Here is a 20975-nt window from a genome sequence, read left to right on the forward strand (position 1 = left end):
TAGTGGTGTGCTCTCTCGTTGTTTCCTGTTAAAGGGCTCCCGTGAGCCTCCGTAGCTGACGAGCTATTGGTGATGCACCTGCGCGCCCGAGAGGCAACAAAGCCTGTTAGTGTTGTTTGCCAGCCTTCAAAGCCACCCCAAACTGATCTCTACTGATGAAGGATATTATCCAGAAACACGAGTCGCGTCTCGTGTCTAGAGATACCTTATACCAAGTACCTACTTGCACCAACCTTGGTGAAATACTTACGAACTTTGTCCTGCATCATACGAACTGCATGTACCAGAATGCAAAGGGGCAATACGGCTGAGAGGGTAGTGGTGTGCTCCCTCGCTGTTTCCAGGAAATATTTGTGGCCCAGGGACACAGAGGTGCATCTAGTTGATATGTTTTTGACTCTGAGAACTGGCTACCAAATAGAGGAAACAATGCATTTTTTATTTTATTTTTTATTGAGAGTTCATAATAAATAGGGAAACAATACATGCCAATTTTCACATCAGAATTAAAAAGTGCAAAATACATTATACAAAAATTGGCAGGCTGTCAGTTTATCATAATACAAATACAAAATCTGAGAGAGGATATTACTTTTAAAGTGCAATGTGCATAGTGCAATATATTGATATTAGCAGAAAATAGCAATACTTTCCAAGAATATGTAAACAAAAGAGGAGGAAGTTAGAAATCAATGACTAACATTCAAACACACTCCAGTATTTATCATATTTTCTAAGGGCCCCTGACCTCAGTGAATATTTTTTTTTCCCTTCCTTGAATCCTGGATATTTTTGCCTTCCATGCATTGAGAGTCGGTACTTTATCTGTTTTCCAAAGTTGCAGAATAAGTGATTTTGCTACCAGTGATGCTATAAACAGGGACTCATCATGGGGGGTAGAACTAGTGGAACAACCAAAGACTGAAATTAGTTCATTAAATGTAATTGTGACATCAATTATATTTGTACATATTTTCCAATGTCATTCCAAAATTCCTGTATTTTGGTACATTCCCATATTATGTGTTTCCAAGTGCCCTTTTCTTCACAGCTGAAACACTTATCCTCCACTTGAGGGTATATATTGTGGAGGAACGAGGGTGTTCTATAGATTAACCATTTACTGAAGAATTGCATTCGCTTAAAATTAGCACCACGAAAAATGGACTTATTAAATGTATTAACTTTGTCCCAAGTTGTTTTATTAATCTCAATATCTTCTCTCTTTCCCCACCTGTCCCTTGCCTTATTAAATAAAGCGACTGAATTTTCTTCATTGAGATTTTTTATCCAAGTGCTAATCTTCCTCTGCGTCGCACTATTTAGTGCTTCAGTTATATGTATTTTATCAAATAAGTTACCTATATCTAACTCTCTTAGTACGGCATGGAGGCTAATAAAGGACCATTTCAAGATTGTATTAGAATGCTGAATCTCCTTTTCGATTACCTCCCAGGTTTTCCATCTATTCCCTAGTATAAAATCCTCAATTTTTTCAAATCCGTTATCCTTCCAGAGTCTCAAAATATTTTTATCCAAAGTACCCATCTCTCCTATATTTAGATTCATTAAACTAGTTAAGCTATTCGTTCTAAAAATGTCAAACTGTTTCAGGAGCTGTTTTTTTTGCTTAAATAGCCACTGTATAAACTTATAACGTACCTTCTTTGGGTATTTCGTGATTCTTACCGGGTCATTGATTTTCAGTTCCAACAACATCTTTCTCATAAAAAAATTACTGCATGTACCAGAATGCAAAGAGGCGATCCGGCTGAGAGGGTATTGGTGTGCTCCCTCGCTGTTTCCTGTTAAAGGGCTCCCATGAGCCTCGGTAGCTGACGAGCTATTGGTGATGCACCTGCACTCCCGAGAGGCAACACAGCCTGTTAGTGTTGTTTGGCAGCCTTCAAAGCCACCCCAAACTGATCTCTACTGATGAAGGATATTATCCAGAAACACGAGTCGTGTCTCGTGTCTAGAGATACCTTATACCAAGTACCTACTTGCACCAAACTTGGTGAAATACTTACGAACTTTGTCCTGCATCATACGAACTGCATGTACCAGAATGCAAAGGGGCGATCCGGCTGAGAGGGTAGTGGTGTGCTCCCTCACTGTTTCCTGTTAAAGGGCTCCCGTGAGCCTCCGTAGCTGATGAGCTATTGGTGATGCACCTGCGCGCCCGAGAGGCAACGAAGCCTGTTAGTGTTGTTTGGCAGCCTTCAAAGCCACCCCAAACTGATCTCTACTGATGAAGGATATTATCCAGAAACATGAGTCGTGTCTCGTGCCTAGAGATACCTTATATCAAGTACCAACTTGCACCAACCTTGGTGAAATAATTACGAACTTTGTCCTGCATCATACGAACTGCATGTACCAGAATGCAAAGGGGCGATCCGGTTGAGAGGGTAGTGGTGTGCTCCCTCGCTGTTTCCTGTTAAAGGGCTCCCGTGAGCCTTCGTAGCTGACGAGCTATTGGTGATGCACCTGCGTGCCCGAGAGGCAACTAAGCCTGTTAGTGTTGTTTGGCAGCCTTCAAAGCTACCCCAAACTGATCTCTACTGATGAAGGATATTATCCAGAAACATGAGTCGTGTCTCGTGTCTAGAGATGCCTTATACCAAGTACCTACTTGCACCAACCTTGGTGTGGTGAAATACTTACAAACTTTGTCCTGCATCATACGAACTGCATGTACCAGAATGCAAAGGGGCGATCCGGCTGAGAGGTTAGTGGTGTGCTCTCTCGTTGTTTCCTGTTAAAGGGCTCCCGTGAGCCTCCGTAGCTGACGAGCTATTGGTGATGCACCTGCGCGCCCGAGAGGCAACAAAGCCTGTTAGTGTTGTTTGCCAGCCTTCAAAGCCACCCCAAACTGATCTCTACTGATGAAGGATATTATCCAGAAACACGAGTCGTGTCTCGTGTCTAGAGATACCTTATACCAAGTACCTACTTGCACCAACCTTGGTGAAATACTTACGAACTTTGTCCTGCATCATACGAACTGCATGTACCAGAATGCAAAGGGGCAATACGGCTGAGAGGGTAGTGGTGTGCTCCCTCGCTGTTTCCAGGAAATATTTGTGGCCCAGGGACACAGAGGTGCATCTAGTTGATATGTTTTTGGCTCTGAGAACTGGCTACCAAATAGAGGAAACAATGCATTTTTTTATTTTATTTTTTATTGAGAGTTCATAATAAATAGGGAAACAATACATGCCAATTTTCACATCAGAATTAAAAAGTGCAAAATACATTATACAAAAATTGGCAGGCTGTCAGTTTATCATAATACAAATACAAAATCTGAGAGAGGATATTACTTTTAAAGTGCAATGTGCATAGTGCAATATATTGATATTAGCAGAAAATAGCAATACTTTCCAAGAATATGTAAACAAAAGAGGAGGAAGTTAGAAATCAATGACTAACATTCAAACACACTCCAGTATTTATCATATTTTCTAAGGGCCCCTGACCTCAGTGAATATTTTTTTTTCCCTTCCTTGAATCCTGGATATTTTTGCCTTCCATGCATTGAGAGTCGGTACTTTATCTGTTTTCCAAAGTTGCAGAATAAGTGATTTTGCTACCAGTGATGCTATAAACAGGGACTCATCATGGGGGGTAGAACTAGTGGAACAACTAAAGACTGAAATTAGTTCATTAAATGTAATTGTGACATCAATTATATTTGTACATATTTTCCAATGTCATTCCAAAATTCCTGTATTTTGGTACATTCCCATATTATGTGTTTCCAAGTGCCCTTTTCTTCACAGCTGAAACACTTATCCTCCACTTGAGGGTATATATTGTGGAGGAACGAGGGTGTTCTATAGATTAACCATTTACTGAAGAATTGCATTCGCTTAAAATTAGCACCACGAAAAATGGACTTATTAAATGTATTAACTTTGTCCCAAGTTGTTTTATTAATCTCAATATCTTCTCTCTTTCCCCACCGGTCCCTTGCCTTATTAAATAAAGCGACTGAATTATCTTCATTGAGATTTTGTATCCAAGTGCTAATCTTCCTCTGCGTCGCACTATTTAGTGCTTCAGTTATATGTATTTTATCAAATAAGTTACCTATATCTAACTCTCTTAGTACGGCATGGAGGCTAATAAAGGACCATTTCAAGATTGTATTAGAATGCTGAATCTCCTTTTCGATTACCTCCCAGGTTTTCCATCTATTCCCTAGTATAAAATCCTCAATTTTTTCAAATCCGTTATCCTTCCAGAGTCTCAAAATATTTTTATCCAAAGTACCCATCTCTCCTATATTTAGATTCATTAAACTAGTTAAGCTATTCGTTCTAAAAATGTCAAACTGTTTCAGGAGCTGTTTTTTTTGCTTAAATAGCCACTGTATAAACTTATAACGTACCTTCTTTGGGTATTTCGTGATTCTTACCGGGTCATTGATTTTCAGTTCCAACAACATCTTTCTCATAAAAAAATTACTGCATGTACCAGAATGCAAAGAGGCGATCCGGCTGAGAGGGTATTGGTGTGCTCCCTCGCTGTTTCCTGTTAAAGGGCTCCCATGAGCCTCGGTAGCTGACGAGCTATTGGTGATGCACCTGCACTCCCGAGAGGCAACACAGCCTGTTAGTGTTGTTTGGCAGCCTTCAAAGCCACCCCAAACTGATCTCTACTGATGAAGGATAATATCCAGAAACACGAGTCGTGTCTCGTGTCTAGAGATACCTTATACCAAGTACCTACTTGCACCAAACTTGGTGAAATACTTACGAACTTTGTCCTGCATCATACGAACTGCATGTACCAGAATGCAAAGGGGCGATCCGGCTGAGAGGGTAGTGGTGTGCTCCCTCACTGTTTCCTGTTAAAGGGCTCCCGTGAGCCTCCGTAGCTGATGAGCTATTGGTGATGCACCTGCGCGCCCGAGAGGCAACGAAGCCTGTTAGTGTTGTTTGGCAGCCTTCAAAGCCACCCCAAACTGATCTCTACTGATGAAGGATATTATCCAGAAACATGAGTCGTGTCTCGTGCCTAGAGATACCTTATATCAAGTACCAACTTGCACCAACCTTGGTGAAATAATTACGAACTTTGTCCTGCATCATACGAACTGCATGTACCAGAATGCAAAGGGGCGATCCGGTTGAGAGGGTAGTGGTGTGCTCCCTCGCTGTTTCCTGTTAAAGGGCTCCCGTGAGCCTTCGTAGCTGACGAGCTATTGGTGATGCACCTGCGTGCCCGAGAGGCAACTAAGCCTGTTAGTGTTGTTTGGCAGCCTTCAAAGCTACCCCAAACTGATCTCTACTGATGAAGGATATTATCCAGAAACATGAGTCGTGTCTCGTGTCTAGAGATGCCTTATACCAAGTACCTACTTGCACCAACCTTGGTGTGGTGAAATACTTACAAACTTTGTCCTGCATCATACGAACTGCATGTACCAGAATGCAAAGGGGCGATCCGGCTGAGAGGTTAGTGGTGTGCTCTCTCGTTGTTTCCTGTTAAAGGGCTCCCGTGAGCCTCCGTAGCTGACGAGCTATTGGTGATGCACCTGCGCGCCCCAGAGGCAACAAAGCCTGTTAGTGTTGTTTGCCAGCCTTCAAAGCCACCCCAAACTGATCTCTACTGATGAAGGATATTATCCAGAAACACGAGTCGTGTCTCGTGTCTAGAGATACCTTATACCAAGTACCTACTTGCACCAACCTTGGTGAAATACTTACGAACTTTGTCCTGCATCATACGAACTGCATGTACCAGAATGCAAAGGGGCAATACGGCTGAGAGGGTAGTGGTGTGCTCCCTCGCTGTTTCCAGGAAATATTTGTGGCCCAGGGACACAGAGGTGCATCTAGTTGATATGTTTTTGGCTCTGAGAACTGGCTACCAAATAGAGGAAACAATGCATTTTTTTATTTTATTTTTTATTGAGAGTTCATAATAAATAGGGAAACAATACATGCCAATTTTCACATCAGAATTAAAAAGTGCAAAATACATTATACAAAAATTGGCAGGCTGTCAGTTTATCATAATACAAATACAAAATCTGAGAGAGGATATTACTTTTAATGTGCAATGTGCATAGTGCAATATATTGATATTAGCAGAAAATAGCAATACTTTCCAAGAATATGTAAACAAAAGAGGAGGAAGTTAGAAATCAATGACTAACATTCAAACACACTCCAGTATTTATCATATTTTCTAAGGGCCCCTGACCTCAGTGAATATTATTTTTTCCCTTCCTTGAATCCTGGATATTTTTGCCTTCCATGCATTGAGAGTCGGTACTTTATCTGTTTTCCAAAGTTGCAGAATAAGTGATTTTGCTACCAGTGATGCTATAAACAGGGACTCATCATGGGGGGTAGAACTAGTGGAACAACTAAAGACTGAAATTAGTTCATTAAATGTAATTGTGACATCAATTATATTTGTACATATTTTCCAATGTCATTCCAAAATTCCTGTATTTTGGTACATTCCCATATTATGTGTTTCCAAGTGCCCTTTTCTTCACAGCTGAAACACTTATCCTCCACTTGAGGGTATATATTGTGGAGGAACGAGGGTGTTCTATAGATTAACCATTTACTGAAGAATTGCATTCGCTTAAAATTAGCGCCACGAAAAATGGACTTATTAAATGTATTAACTTTGTCCCAAGTTGTTTTATTAATCTCAATATCTTCTCTCTTTCCCCACCTGTCCCTTGCCTTATTAAATAAAGCGACTGAATTATCTTCATTGAGATTTTGTATCCAAGTGCTAATCTTCCTCTGCGTCGCACTATTTAGTGCTTCAGTTATATGTATTTTATCAAATAAGTTACCTATATCTAACTCTCTTAGTACGGCATGGAGGCTAATAAAGGACCATTTCAAGATTGTATTAGAATGCTGAATCTCCTTTTCGATTACCTCCCAGGTTTTCCATCTATTCCCTAGTATAAAATCCTCAATTTTTTGAAATCCGTTATCCTTCCAGAGTCTCAAAATATTTTTATCCAAAGTACCCATCTCTCCTATATTTAGATTCATTAAACTAGTTAAGCTATTCGTTCTAAAAATGTCAAACTGTTTCAGGAGCTGTTTTTTTTGCTTAAATAGCCACTGTATAAACTTATAACGTACCTTCTTTGGGTATTTCGTGATTCTTACCGGGTCATTGATTTTCAGTTCCAACAACATCTTTCTCATAAAAAAATTACTGCATGTACCAGAATGCAAAGAGGCGATCCGGCTGAGAGGGTATTGGTGTGCTCCCTCGCTGTTTCCTGTTAAAGGGCTCCCGTGAGCCTCGGTAGCTGACGAGCTATTGGTGATGCACCTGCGCTCCCGAGAGGCAACAAAGCCTGTTAGTGTTGTTTGGCAGCCTTCAAAGCCACCCCAAACTGATCTCTACTGATGAAGGATATTATCCAGAAACACGAGTCGTGTCTCGTGTCTAGAGGTACCTTATACCAAGTACCTACTTGCACCAAACTTGGTGAAATACTTACGAACTTTGTCCTGCATCATACGAACTGCATGTACCAGAATGCAAAGGGGCGATCCGGCTGAGAGGGTAGTGGTGTGCTCCCTCACTGTTTCCTGTTAAAGGGCTCCCGTGAGCCTCCGTAGCTGATGAGCTATTGGTGATGCACCTGCGCGCCCGAGAGGCAACGAAGCCTGTTAGTGTTGTTTCGCAGCCTTCAAAGCCACCCCAAACTGATCTCTACTGATGAAGGATATTATCCAGAAACATGAGTCGTGTCTCGTGCCTAGAGATACCTTATATCAAGTACCAACTTGCACCAACCTTGGTGAAATAATTACGAACTTTGTCCTGCATCATACGAACTGCATGTACCAGAATGCAAAGGGGCGATCCGGTTGAGAGGGTAGTGGTGTGCTCCCTCGCTGTTTCCTGTTAAAGGGCTCCCGTGAGCCTTCGTAGCTGACGAGCTATTGGTGATGCACCTCCGTGCCCGAGAGGCAACTAAGCCTGTTAGTGTTGTTTGTCAGCCTTCAAAGCTACCCCAAACTGATCTCTACTGATGAAGGATATTATCCAGAAACATGAGTCGTGTCTCGTGTCTAGAGATACCTTATACCAAGTACCTACTTGCACCAACCTTGGTGTGGTGAAATACTTACAAACTTTGTCCTGCATCATACGAACTGCATGTACCAGAATGCAAAGGGGCGATCCGGCTGAGAGGTTAGTGGTGTGCTCTCTCGTTGTTTCCTGTTAAAGGGCTCCCGTGAGCCTCCGTAGCTGACGAGCTATTGGTGATGCACCTGCGCGCCCGAGAGGCAACAAAGCCTGTTAGTGTTGTTTGCCAGCCTTCAAAGCCACCCCAAACTGATCTCTACTGATGAAGGATATTATCCAGAAACACGAGTCGCGTCTCGTGTCTAGAGATACCTTATACCAAGTACCTACTTGCACCAACCTTGGTGAAATACTTACGAACTTTGTCCTGCATCATACGAACTGCATGTACCAGAATGCAAAGGGGCAATACGGCTGAGAGGGTAGTGGTGTGCTCCCTCGCTGTTTCCAGGAAATATTTGTGGCCCAGGGACACAGAGGTGCATCTAGTTGATATGTTTTTGACTCTGTGAACTGGCTACCAAATAGAGGAAACAATGCATTTTTTTATTTTATTTTTTATTGAGAGTTCATAATAAATAGGGAAACAATACATGCCAATTTTCACATCAGAATTAAAAAGTGCAAAATACATTATACAAAAATTGGCAGGCTGTCAGTTTATCATAATACAAATACAAAATCTGAGAGAGGATATTACTTTTAAAGTGCAATGTGCATAGTGCAATATATTGATATTAGCAGAAAATAGCAATACTTTCCAAGAATATGTAAACAAAAGAGGAGGAAGTTAGAAATCAATGACTAACATTCAAACACACTCCAGTATTTATCATATTTTCTAAGGGCCCCTGACCTCAGTGAATATTTTTTTTTCCCTTCCTTGAATCCTGGATATTTTTGCCTTCCATGCATTGAGAGTCGGTACTTTATCTGTTTTCCAAAGTTGCAGAATAAGTGATTTTGCTACCAGTGATGCTATAAACAGGGACTCATCATGGGGGGTAGAACTAGTGGAACAACCAAAGACTGAAATTAGTTCATTAAATGTAATTGTGAAATCAATTATATTTGTACATATTTTCCAATGTCATTCCAAAATTCCTGTATTTTGGTACATTCCCATATTATGTGTTTCCAAGTGCCCTTTTCTTCACAGCTGAAACACTTATCCTCCACTTGAGGGTATATATTGTGGAGGAACGAGGGTGTTCTATAGATTAACCATTTACTGAAGAATTGCATTCGCTTAAAATTAGCACCACGAAAAATGGACTTATTAAATGTATTAACTTTGTCCCAAGTTGTTTTATTAATCTCAATATCTTCTCTCTTTCCCCACCTGTCCCTTGCCTTATTAAATAAAGCGACAGACTTATCTTCATTGAGATTTTTTATCCAAGTGCTAATCTTCCTCTGCGTCGCACTATTTAGTGCTTCAGTTATATGTATTTTATCAAATAAGTTACCTATATCTAACTCTCTTAGTACGGCATGGAGGCTAATAAAGGACCATTTCAGGATTGTATTTGAATGCTGAATCTCCCTTTCGATTACCTCCCAGGTTTTCCATCTGTTCCCTAGTATAAAATCCTCAATTTTTTCAAATCCGTTATCCTTCCAGAGTCTCAAAATATTTTTATCCAAAGTACCCATCTCTCCTATATTTAGATTCATTAAACTAGTTGAGCTATTCGTTCTAAAAATGTCAAACTGTTGCAGGAGCTGGGTTTTTTGCTTAAATAGCCACTGTATAGACTTATAACGTACCTTCTTTGGGTATTTCGTGATTCTTACTGGGTCATTGATTTTGAGCTCCAACCAACATCTTTCTCATAAAAAAATTATCTGCTTCGTGATCATCTGTAAAAAAAAAACTAAAACTGTGATGTGCAAAGGTAGCATAATAATAATCTCTAATATTTGGAAGAGACAAACCTCCCTGTATGGTCGGGGAGTTCAAAATGCTAAGTGCTAATCACGGAATCTTATTTGCCCATAAGAAGGAAGAGAACATGGCATCCACTTTCTTAAGAAATGAAACCTGAATTGTGCAAGGAGCTGCACTAAAAAGGAAGTTAGAAAGTGGTAGGATGGACATGCGAATTAGGGCGGCACGACCCATTATTGACAAAGGCAATTGGTTCCAGTGATGTAATTGTGAGCCAACCCATTTTTAATAAAGGTATATAATTTAGCGGGTAAAGATCTTCCAAGTTTACTGATATAAAAATTCCCAAATATCTCTTAGGAAGAGCATTATATATTTGCCTGAATTCTGTTAATAAAGTGTCTACCGTGCAATTACATAAGATGATTTCCGTTGTATTCATATTTATCTTATAGCCTCCCAGTTTTCGGAAATCAGAGAATATTTTTAAAATTTACGCTTGACTGTTGGGCTTTGGGTTTAGAAATAGGACAATGTCATCGGCATAAAGTTTTATATTCGTCATTCCGACTACAGATACTGTGCCGGCCATTTTCCCCCTAATTGCGATCACCAAGATTTCAATAAATAAGGCAAATAAAATTGGAGATAGGGGGCAGCCTTGTCGCGTGCCTCTGTTTATTTGGCATGTCCCGATGTTTATATTAATAATAATAATCTGTGCCCTAGAGCTCTCATATAGTTGTTGCAAGAGAAAGATAAATTCAATCGGGAAATCAAAACTGTGCAAAATCGCAAAAAGACAGTCCCATGACACAAGGTCAAAAGCCTTTTCGGCATCTAAAAACCAAATCTGTGCTTCCACTTTATTAACGTTAAAAAAATCCAATGCTTCCAATAAAAATTTTGTGTTGGTGTGGAGGTGTCTACCTGCTATAAAACCGCACTGGTCTGGTCCGACAAGTAACCCTACCATTTTATTCAGCCAGTTCGCCAGGAGTTTCGTAAAAATTTTGTAGTCTGTATTTAAAAGACTTATTGGCCTGTACGAATTCATTTAATCCTTATCTTTTCCTTTTTTCAAAATACTAACTACTACTTGCCGTGCAGAAGGATTTTGTTGGCGGCCCTCCTTGTAATAGATGATTAACTAGTAGCAGGAACTCTTTACGAAGGGTACCGTCAAATTTTTTTTTTTATTCTGCGGGAACACCATCCTCACCAGTGGCTTTGCCGCTAGGTAGGGAACTAATTACGTCATCTAATTCTGCCTTTGTGAACTCCTCAACTAACTATTTTTTATACTCGTTTCCTAATTTGGAAACTTGAAGTGTCCCTAAAAACTGAGAAGCGGTTTCACTTGCAGCCCGTTCACTAGTCTGGTATACTCCCTCATAATGTTTTAAGAGCATCTCTCTTATAGATGCAGTGGTTTTCGCATATACTTTGGTAACCGGATCAAAAAGATGATCTATCCTATTGCGAACTTGTTTTTCGTTAACTTGCCACGCTAGGAGTCTACCTGTATATTCACTCTCTTCATAGAGCTTCTGTGCATATAGACTACTAGATGCATCTCCTAAGTCATAATGAAATTCCCTCCATTTTTTTTTGCTTCTGCTACCTTTTGCCCAGAAACTTGGGATTTAACTCTGTAATGCTCTTGGTTTGCGTGTACAAGATTTTTCTGTAAGATAATTTTCTCCTCTCTTTTTGCCCTCTGTTTAGGTATTTCTTTGGAGGTAATTATTCCCCTCAATGTGGCCTTGAACGCATCCCAAATCACATTGATTGGCGCAGACCCTCTATTCAGATTAAAAAATGCCTCTATCTCCTCCTCAATGTCTGTGCACCATTGTGGTTCTGCAAGGTTCAGCTTATTAAAATACCATCTTCTAGGTCCCTCTTTTTCCTGGTTTCCTATAATCATTTCCATTTTAAGTAGTGCATGATCTGAAAATGCGTTAGGTAAATGTTCAAAGGTGCAAACTTCTAGGCCATGGGATATTAAAAAAAAGTCCAGTCTAGATGCTGAGTTGTATTTTGCAGAGTGGCAAGAGTATTCACGTTTAGATGGATTTTGGGAACGCCAGCAGTCAAACATATCCAGATCTGTTTTACAACTTTGTAAAGCAATGGCTAGTTGGGGTTTATTTTGCCGTCGATCTTTTTTGTATGAATTAATTGTGGGATTTTGTAAACAGTTAAAATGACCCCCCATTTTATTTTCCTAGGTATGCCTGTCAATGCTTGTTTAAGTTGCAAAATTGGGAGTGGGTCATCTATGACCGGTGCATATATTGTAACTAGTATTGTGTTTACCTGATTTAATTTACCATACACAATAGCCCATCTACCGCTGTGGTCTGTATGTGACCCTTCCACTAAGAACCCTACATGTTTTCCTACTAGAATGCTTACCCCCCTCTGTGCCAGTCCAGCTACTGACGAAACTCTGTAACCTGCCCAGTCCTTTAGAGTTTTATCGGAGTCGGCCAGGGCTCTGTGATGAGTTTCTTGTATAAAAATAACATCTGGACAAAGATTTTTTGGCCAGCATTCTATAGCGTTTTTTTTTACGAACATTATTCAAACCATTTGCATTAAAAGACAGAAAGTTCAACTTATTTCTCATTAATCTTCAAACTTTCATACAATCTGAATACTCCTGCAGAACAGACATTGTAAAATACGCAAACACTGAGACAAAAAACGAGCACGGGCAATATATGCAAAATCAATGCTAAGAATGCAGAGATCGTAGGATTCAAGCATCCTTCTTAGTGCAAAATACGCAAACCTCAACTCCAAAGAAGAGAAAGCAGCAAAAATTGTGCAAAGTCAGCATTAAAGTGCAAATAGCGTGCAAATTGATCATTTCGCAAAGTGCAGCATATGCAAGCCTGAGCTCTAAAAAGGGAAGCAACAGAATGTGGAAAAAACAGCGTTAGAGTAAGATTTTTTGGGAAGTATATCTTCCTTTACCCAGAGATTTATGAATGTGCAAACTCAGCAAACTCAGCAACCATGTGCAAATTGCATCGGCTTCCAATATCTGGCTATGGCAAACTGCCTTAAAGTGCGAAAGAGTTTCAATTAGGAAATTAATTAAAACCTCCAACATAGATTACAAAGTGCCTTGAAGTATAGAAAAAGTGGAACAGCGTGCAGAGAACTGGGCCTAATAACTTCTCCCACAGCCAAACTGTACAACCAACTGACCATAAAAATTCCTACAATATGAACTCTCTTCTTTCCCCCTGCTACACCCCGTTCACCATCCCCCCTCCCTAAACCCCCTAGATGGGACGGAAACCCCCAGTGTCCCACTTCCGTCCCCATCTGTTTTCTTTTCTTCTTTGTAGATGCCATCTTGTTGCATCCGTGTGCGCTTCCTGAGTCATCTTGCAGCCGCCCTTCAATCGTAAAGCCAATACATGGGATCTTCAATTTTCCAGAAATGTCTACTGTATTTTAATTATCTCAAACCTGGCTATGCAGAAAGACCCTCCATGAATGACTGCGCTTCTTGTATGTCTGAAAATATAAAATCCTTTGGCTACCACCTTTAACTTGGATTGCTGAACAATCATTGCTTGGGTGCCCTTAGCCTTAAAAGAGTCAATCATCTTAACAAAATCCCTACGTCTGTGAGCAGATGCCGCTGACATGTCCGAAAAGATCCGGAAATGTTTTACTTCATCGGCATTGAAAGTTCTTCTTGAGAATGCCCTATTCAAGTTTTTCTCTTTAATCCTATAATCTGAAAAATTCATTAGTATGGTACGCGGATATTTAAGGTTATCGGGCTTATGTGCCGGCACTCTGTGCGCTCTTGTGATTGTTAGGTCGCCTTGCAGATCAGGTATAGCCTTTTTTTAAAGTGATTCTGACCATCTTACCACATCTGTACCTTCCAGGCCTTCGGGAATGCCCACTAGTCGTAGTTTGGACCGCCTGTTGTAATTTTCTAAGTCCTGCAGTTTTGCCTCCATTTGAGATTTATCTTTCTTTACTGCATGAAGATCTTTTTGCATACCAGTTAAAGTGTCTTCCAGCATTGAAACCCAACTTCTGCCTCCGAGACCCTTCTGGGGAGATCTCCGAAATGTTCCTCCATCTTTGTAATCCTACTATGGAGTTGTAATATCTCATGCGCTTGGGAGATTTTGAGGTCCCTTATTTCCTGAAGGATAATTAAAAACATCTCCTCTACCGAGTTCTCTTTTGATGCTTTCGGCAGGATACATAGAACATCTTCTTGAACCTTTTGTGGACTTGAACCTGAACCTGCCAAGTCTATTGGAAATGGAGTGATTAGCGAGGAGAGGGTATTCCCGGACAGTGCCTCTTCTATCTGTTCAACTGTTTTTATAATCTCATCAGGATTGAGCTGAGGATGGGGATGAGGGTGGGGTTGAGGTGTAACCTGAGTCAAGAGAGCCTGGAGCTGTGGTGATTGTGTTAGGGTAGTCGGGGAAACCAAATTGGCATTTGGCTCTGCCACTGCCACTGCCACTGGCGATGTTGATTTTATCCCATCCCCTTCTTCTCTGTGCTCTTCCTGCTCCTTTGCTCCCTTCAACTCCTACCGATTCGGGGTACTCGTGAATCGCCCCTGCTGGACCAGCAGTTTGGAGAAAAGAGGGTATTGCTTAGGACTCTGTTGACGCTCTGTCCCTCTGCTCATGCTCTTCCCAATCTTGTCCACTTTGACCACCTTGTCCTCTCCATTCCCCTCACTCGTATCTTCAACAGCCAGCAAACTCAATTCTGCCGATAATTCAGGTAGTGTCTCCGCATCCTCATCTTCTTCTCCCAGGTCCTCATCCTCCTCCACAGATTTGATTGAGGTATTGTATTTGTTTTGTCTATTTTTTTCCGCCACTACCATGGCTTTGATTTTTAAGGCGTTTCTTTGTTGTGCCTTTCTACTCCCTTTTTTTCCCCCTTTAGGCACAAGTACAGGTACGCCCACCGTTGGTGATGCGCCGGGCTTTAACAGCTCTCTTGCCGTGTCTGCCTTAGCTTGTTTGCCCCTAGCTTTCGCTGCCATCTTAGTAATTTGATAAGCAGTGGGTCGTGTCACAGTGAGGCAGAGAGGCAGGGGGCAGAGAACAAGCGGTGATGGCTCCGCTCCGCTGTGCTGTGGACAAAGACAGGAGAAAAGGCAGTAGAGACGCAGATCTTTGCAGAAAGTGTACGTACAATTCCAGCGCCGTTCAGATATCAACCGCACACGCCTGGCTCCGCTGTGTTGTCGGCTTGTTTAATTCAGGCCCTCGGTGCACAGGAAAAGCCGTTGCTGGCTGAGACCGGACCCCCCAGGGAGCACTAGAAACAGAGATAGACAGTAGAAAGAATTGTTGCTGGTCAGTTTTTAGAGCCCAAACAGGAAACTACCACAGGCGTTTTTAGCTCATTCCGCCGCCCAGGGACCACAAGGCATGCTGGGACATGTAGTTATATGTAGGATGTTCAGTATTAGATATTGGATGCCTCTCGGGTGCCCCCGGAATTATAGAAACAAAGTGGCCCCCCGCTGCTGCATATACTGAAGGGCTGCTCTGAGGTATTTAAGATCTTTAAAGTCTTTTAGGTCTTTACGTGCCTCAATCACCCCTGGGAAACCACCGGCAGGCAAAGGGAAAGTCAAACCGGATCAGGGCAATTCCAGGAATGACGGGGGCGTCCCACGTCAGCAGCGTTCAGCAGCGTTCTTTCGCTCGGGTCGCCTCGCCTTCAGGCTGCACCCGTATGCGATCACCCAAGCGGCAGCGCAAAGATAGCAGAGGACGCCCGGGAACATTTTTTTTCCCTCCGTTATTGGCACCGCTACCTGCGGTTTATCCGGACGCTCACCTCGGGGGGTTTTAACACTTTTCGGGTCTTTTCAGGCCTTCAGGGAATCGATGTCCATCTGTGCCTCAGGATACAAGCGGAGCAGGGAAGCGAGCAGCGAGCAACAGCATCTAGCGGCGTCCAGGGGCGGGCGTATTGAAACAGGAAGCGCTCTGACGACGTGCGTGGGTTCACGTCAGCCACATCCTTCCGAATCCCCTGCAAAAGGAAACAATGCATTTGATCTAGAAACAGTCCAGAGACAGAACTCTGAGCTAACTGCACACCATCAAGAAGATTAATCTGGAAAGACAAAACCTTTGGGGGGAGTGGAAGACATGACTCAGAGAATCTTTCCTCCCATTGCCCACAACTCTATAGATATAGACCTCTTTTGGCAATCATAAGTGAGTTTCTTCAAGTAAACTTTTCTTGACTGCTACTGCACATATGGTTTTGAATGAGGCCCCATCCTGACAGCTAATGTATGCTTTGGGACTGTGTTGGTAGTCTGAATCACCAATAGCTGATCTTGGACTGAGTGGACAAAAGTCTGGAGAGCAGGGAAACTGACAGTCAGGTCTCTTAAGCTGGAAGACATTAATAAGTCACTATGAAACCCTGGGTGGGAAGGTTCCCTATAGTTTGTAACAGAACCACCTTTTAAGCAGCTATCCTGAGAATGACAGGCTCCAGGAAAAGCAAAGGGAGATTGTGAGATAGAGTATGAGGGGCCAGCCAACATAGAAGATCCCTGTGTTTTATGAAAGTGACAGAAATCGAGGTCTCCTGATTAAGGGAGGAAGGTTCCATATGATGCACACTGGGGCAAGATGTAACTGTGTCCTCTGAATCAGAAAAACCGTTTCTTGGTAAAAGAGAGAAATAAATCGCAATAAACTGGACAAGAAAACAATGATTAGCACTCAAGTTACAGAAGCATAACTACTTACCATGAAGCTGCAACAAGTGGTGTAGAGTATAGTTGCCACTCTGCAAAATAAGTCTCAAATCACTAACACATAGATTCATAAAACTCAAATTCTGCGATTTTTAAATTGCGAGAAATAGCGAATCGCAATTTAGAAATCGCAGAATGGGATTCAACAAAAATTGCGCGAAAAAAAGCGAATCGCAATCGGCCGCAATCGCCGATTGCGAGTTTCCGAAACTCGCATAAAATTCGCAGAATCGGCCGATCCCCTTGTTGAAATTGCGATCTCGCAATTACCGAAATCGCAAATTGCGATCTCGCTAATTGCGAGACCGCAAAAACGGGAAGTCGCATTTTGAGCACAGTGATGACATCACAACCAGGAAGTAGGCAGTTCCCACCCTCATTCTGCATTGTGAGCCTGAAGTGGAAGCAGCATAGCTCAGAGCTCCACTCCAGAGTACCTCCAGCTGAAAACCAGGAGACACCCCACTGCAGAACATGTCACAGGAAGCTGCAGGGGAAACTTCATCAGGAAGGAAAAGGAAAATAAAGTTCTCAGAACAAGAGCTTGAATACCTGATAGATGGAGTGTGCAGGGACCACGACCGCCTCTTTGGCAAGGACTCCAGAAGGGTGCCAGAGGCGGACAAAAAGAGGATTTGGGTGCGCATCCGCGCAAAAGTAAATTCTGTGGGGGTGACCCAGCGCTCTGCGGACAATTTGAAAAAACAGTGGTACGACCTCAGAGGGCGGGCCAAGGAGAGGATCGCAGAGAGGCTGGGGGAGCGTGCAGCAACAGGAGGAGGAGAGGCCACTGTCCCACCCAACACCTCACTTGAGGACCGAGTAGAGGACACCCTGCATCCCCAGGCATGCGTGGGGGTAATCCAGCTGGACTCCTCCCGACCCACCCAAGAATCACAAGGTAAGTGCCATGCGACTGCGACCCTGTCCCCTCACAATGGCCATGACCCCAGATAATCCCATTAGAAACCCCAGTCATGCAGCTAAAGCATACCACAAAAGCCCTATTGCATTGTGGGACATGTAGTCTGACCACAATTACCATGTAGCCCCATACAGCCAGACCTGTTCAGTGATAGTCAATCCTGCAGCAAGTTAGGGAATGGTAGCCTACATGCATGTAGCAACCTTCAATGTGTAAGATACAGGTCATTAATCAACGTCCACTTTTCATCACAGGTGGCGCTGAAGTACCCAGTACGGACAGCGATGCCGTAGAAATAGAAGACATTACGGTAAATGGTCAAAATATCGATTCCAAAATATAGACAAACCAAAATATCGAGTCCAAAATATAGAATGGACAAAATATCGAATGGACAGAATATAGACATCAAAAATATCGTTTTGAAGGTAAGTAATGTAATATCGATTTTAAAAATATAGACAGTAAAAATATCGAAGTACATAATATAGTTTATTAAAAATATCGAATTTTTAATAATATCGAATTTTTTAAAGTGTTTTTTATGTTAGTATATGTGTGAAAAGTGTATATATTTTTGTAATTTATTTTAAGTAATTAATTTTATGTTATTTAATTATTGTGTAATTTAATTCTGTAGCGGGTTGTGGGTTTATAGGGGAATAGGGTGGGAAGTAATTTAATTATAATTAATTAAATATGTTAATTAATTAATTGGTATTTATTTTGATGACATATTTAATGCATTTTTAATTGGTAATTAATTAATTTATAAATGAATATTTTTTATGAATTGATTAATTGACAATTATGTGAATAATATTAATTTATTTTCTGTAGCGGGTTGTGGGTTTATAGGGGAATAGGGTGGGAAGTAATTTAATTATAATTAATTCAATATGTTAAATAATTAATTGCTATTTATTTAGAATAAATTGGTAATTAATTTTTAATTGGTAATTAATTATTTATAAATGATTCTTTTTTATTAATTGATTAATTGATAATTATGTGAATAATAATTTATTTTCTGTAGCGGGTTGTGTGTTTATAGGGGATTAGGGTGGGAAGTAATTTAATTATAATTAATTAAATACGTTAATTAATTAATTGGTATTTATTTTGATTAAATAGTTAATTAATTTTTAATTGGTAATTAATTATTTATAAATGATTATTTTTTATTAATTGATTAATTGATAATTATGTGAATAATAATTTATTTTCTGTAGCGGGTTGTGGGTTTATAGGGGAATAGGGTGGGAAGGAATTTAATTATAATTAATTCAATATGTTAAATAATTAATTGCTATTTATTTAGAATAAATTGGTAATTAATTTTTAATTGGTAATTAATTGATTCTTAATTTATAAATATTTTTTTATTAATTGATTAATTGATAATTATGTGAATAATAATTTATTTTCTGTAGCGAGTTGTGGGTTTATAGGGGAATAGGGTGGGAAGGAATTTAATTATAATTAATTAAATATGTTAATTAATTTATTGCTATTTATTTTGAACAAATTGTTAATTAATTTTTAATTGATAATTAATTAATTCTTAATTGATAATTCAATTTTATTAATTGATTAATTGATAATTATGTGAATTAGATTAATTTATTTTCACTAGAGTGGGAATAGTAAAATATACCCCTATGCTATCCAACGCTTTCCCTACTGTTGCACTCTCTGGAAAGGGAATAGTAATTTTTACCCCTACGCTATCCAACGCTTTTCCTACTGTTGCACTCTCTGGAGTGGGAATAGTAAATTTTACCCCCACGCTGTCCAACGCTTTCCCTACTGTTGCACTCTCTGGAGTGGGAATAGTAATTTTTACCCCTACGCTATCCAACGCTTTCCTTACTGTTGCACTCTCTGGAGTGGGAATAGTAATTTTTACCTCTGCGCTATCCAACGCTTTCCCTACTGTTGCATTCTCTGGAGTGGGAATAGTAATTTTTACCCCTACGCTATCCAATGCATTCCCTACTGTTGCAGTCTCTGTTGTCGGAATTGTAATTTTCACCCCTACGCTATCCAACGCTTTCCCTACTGTTGCACTCTCTGGAGTGGGAATAGTAATTTTTACCCCCATGCTATCCAACGCTTTCCCTACTGTTGCACTCTCTGGAGAGGAAATAGTAATTTTTACCTCTGTGCTATCCAACGCTTTCCCTACTGTTGCACTCTCTGGAGTGGGAATAGTACTTTTTACACCTACGCTATCCAACGTTTTCCCTACTGCTGCACTCTCTGGAGTAGGAATAGTACATTTTACCCCTACCCTATCCAACGCTTTCCCTTCTGTTGCACTCTCTGGAGTGGGAATAGTAATTTTTACCCCTACGCTATCCAACACTTTCCCTACTGTTGCACTCTCTGGAGTGGGAATAATAATTTTTACCTCTGCGCTATCCAACGCTTTCCCTACTGTTGCACTCTCTGGAGTGGGAATAGTAATTTTTACCCCTACGCTATCCAATGCTTTCCCTAATGTTGCACTCTCTGTTGTGGGAATAGTAATTTTTACCCCTACGCTATCCAACGCTTTCCTTACTGTTGCACTCTCTGGAGTGGGAATAGTAATTTTTACCCCTACGCTATCCAACGCTTTCCCTACTGTTGCACTCTCTGGAGTGGGAATAGTAAGTTTTTACACCTACGCTATCCAACGCTTTCCCTACTGTTGCACTCTTTGGAGTGGGAATAGTAATTTTTACCCCAATGCTATCCAGCGCTTTCCCTACTGTTGCACTTCCTAGGAGTGGGAATAGTAATTTTTACACCCCCGCTATCCTACGGTAATAATATTGTGTATTTTTTATTAATATTATGTTAATATATATATATGTTTTAACAGATATGATTGTATTTTCTATTTTTTTATAAGTTAAATTAGTTATTTAATAATTTTAAGGTAATTTAAGTATTTTTAAGTATATTTTAGCTATTTATTTTTAATATTTTTTGAATTTTACATTACTTTTAAGAAATTCGATATTTTTATAATGTATATATATATATATATAAACGATTTTTTGGGTTCGATATTTTGGTACTTACCTGTTTGTAGATAGGAATTTGATATTTTGTCTGTCGATATTTTGGAATCTATATTTTGGGTAGTCTATATTTTGTTCCTCGATATTTAGTCAGTGATCCGACATTACGGAGGACACAGAGGGAGATGGCCATCCGTCCAAACAACCCGGACCATCAGGGCAAGCAGCCGCACCAGCGGCAGTACGACCACC

This window comes from Lissotriton helveticus, chromosome 2_1 (genome assembly GCF_964261635.1).
Source record: "Lissotriton helveticus chromosome 2_1, aLisHel1.1, whole genome shotgun sequence".
Taxonomy (NCBI): Eukaryota; Metazoa; Chordata; class Amphibia; order Caudata; family Salamandridae; genus Lissotriton; species Lissotriton helveticus.